Here is a 2,990-nt window from a genome sequence, read left to right as displayed (position 1 = left end):
TGAGTGAACTCATTCTGCTGGAACTCCAAGTGTGATTCTGATTCATATTATGTTTATGTATTATCTTAGGAAAGCAGCTATGCCAAAAAATACATGAGAAGCTTTAATTCATTCTTACATTGTAGCAATGTGAAGTATAAGAAGATGTAACATTTTTCTTTTCATGTGAAAATGACAACTTTACAGATTCTACACTCCATTCTTCCCTCTTTCCTCTTTTATTTTTCATCCTTGCTCCTTTCCTTGCAAATCATTGCGAATAGCAGTCTTGTATATTCCAATAACTCACCTGGGGATGCTGGGATCAGTTCTTGTAGCATTTAGGGCTACTGAGACTTCTGTCTTTCTTCATGTATCTTAAATTGTATAACTTTCTGTTGAACAAGCCAAGTTTTAAAACACACATGATATTTCATAATTTTATATCAACTATAATTAAAGCCATGCAACTTACTTATGGCTTATATCAAATTTTTGGGCAACAAAACATTTTTCATTTTATGAAACATGAACATAATAGATTTAAATCTAAAAAATAATAATGTTAATAAATTGTGTGTGTGTGTGTGTGTGTGTGTGTGTGTGAGTTAACTTCAGTGGACAATTTGACACTCTTAGGAAGAAGAAATCTCTACTGAAGAATTGTCTAGATAGAACTAGACTTTGGCTTTGCCTATTGGGGCTTTTCCTTGATAGCTAAGTAATATAATAGGGCCATGACCACTGTGAGTATTACCATCATTAGGCAGAAGTTTTATATGAAAAGTACCTGAAAAAGACCAAGTGAATTAGGCCATTAACTGGTAAACCTCCATGCTTTCTGTTTCAGTTGCTGTGTCTAGGTTCCTGTACTGAAGGAAATAGTTTTCTTTCTTTCTTTTTTTTTTGTTTTGGTTTATTTGGGTTTTTTAAACCCAATGGCTCTTGGTTGGTCATGAGGTTTATCACAACAGAAAACAAACTAGGACCATTTGAAAACAAAAATTTATGAAGATAGCAAATATCCAATTGTTTATAGCCATATTGACTTAAGGAATCTATTATATCTTGTGTAAATCATTTGTACAAAAAGGTTACATAGTCTAAATTTCTTTTGTATACACAAATGATGCTATTTTGGTAGAAAGCATTCAATATTCTCTCTGTGTTAGAATATTTCCTTTCTAATCAACAGACTTACACATTACTTAATTGCACCAGTATTTTAAAGCATTTGCCTTTAAAAAACTCTATTAGGATTAAAACAAATAGATGTATGATGCCTAAAAGGTCAATCTGAATATGAAGTTCAAAATTGTAGGTATAGAGCTTATGTGATAGAGGGAGCTGATTGGCTGTTCAAAGCAATTTTAGTATTTCCATACACCCAGTAGTCAAGTCATACCCGATATTTTCTTTCAAAAGAGACAAGGCCACATATATCAAGAATACCTTGAAAAGTAGTGGCCACCTCTCCACCATTAATCTCATTTGTTCATTGTACCTACAATATAAATAACCTTTACTCAAATATCTAATTCACCAAAGAACCTGTCTATTTGTAAGTTATAGCTCTCTTGGGGAAAATGGATAAAAGGCTGACAGCTGGGACAGTGGAGGTCAGAGAATTGTCCTTTAAATTGAATTTCATAAGGCATTTAGAAAAAAAAATGGGTCCCCAAATACAAAGGAAAAATAAGAAACAAAACAAAACAAGGCATGATCTATCTCTTGAGCTCTCGCTATGCAATTTTAAACTTCTTGACAGTATTCTTATAGAAGCCAGGAGCCATAGAAGAGTTAGATACTTAGTAAGATTAGTTTGAGGGAAACAGACAATTCATTCTGTTACCTGTATAATATAACCTTCCTTCTTTCAATGTCCATCAATAAATTTTAGTATGCTCTGGGCGTGGATCATCTGATGAGACTTCTGTACCATTCATCATTTATCTTGTTTCCTTCCTTCACCCTGTGAGATGGTCAATGAGGATACCATGATGTCATCGGTGATGAACCAGAAGAGTATAAAGTTGATATCTTTGTTCCCAATGTACCTGAAGAGCAGTTTCAGAGAAGAGATGATCACTCCTGTTTCTTGCTTTTAGAGCCTAGATTTTATCCATCATTCCCTAACATACCTAGAGCTATGTCTAGTTAACAGTTACACAGGATTTGAATGCCCTCTGAGACCATTACTTGTTAGCTCTTCATAACTTTTCTTCACATATTGTCAATCTAAAACCTGGGGAATATTGAACAAAATTAAGGCATCATAGACAAGTCTATTTCTGTTGTCTTACTCAGTTGCTTTATGGAAGAAGATCTGAAAATTCTACACAATTACTTATATCTTTATAATACATTTTAGTGTCTCTAGTTAGTGAACTAAATTACTCACAAAGGAGCAGCATCAGCATTAATCATTTGCCAAGGTCAAATGACTGCTTCCAGAGAACTGGAATCGAATTAGAATTATTTTGGACTATCTGTGGCCCCATGAATAGTTATTTATTGAGGATGGTTTCAACTCATTAATAATAAACCCAGTCTCATCAATAATGCATCAGTATTGTATTAAGGATAAACATCAAAGCATTACGCTTGGTATAATTTGGCCAAGAGCAAACATAGCTTTCAATTCTCTACTTTTCTGTCTCTCCCATTGTCTTTCATTCTCTCTGTCTTATCTGTTGTATGTGTCTGTGCTTTGCTGAAGATTGACTTGTGAATCTGTCCCTCTCCTTGTTTGTGTTTGAGTTGTCTGCTATGTTTAGGTGTGTCTGTTCATTGTATTTATCCCTTACAAAAGGCTTAATTTCTCAGTTACAAAATGGAAAGCATGATAAATACTTCCCAGAAACTTAAGAGTTTTACATGGGATTATGTCACTAATTCCAACTAGTTCTATTTGACCCAGATGACATAGTACAAGAAATACCATTGTTTACTAAGTGATATTTTCATGTTGCTTTCAGTATATATGGTGGTTTTATTTAAAACTTCTATTA

Source organism: Apodemus sylvaticus, chromosome 2, assembly GCF_947179515.1.
Source record: "Apodemus sylvaticus chromosome 2, mApoSyl1.1, whole genome shotgun sequence".
In the NCBI taxonomy this organism is placed as follows: Eukaryota; Metazoa; Chordata; class Mammalia; order Rodentia; family Muridae; genus Apodemus; species Apodemus sylvaticus.
Note: the sequence above shows the minus strand (reverse complement) of the source record.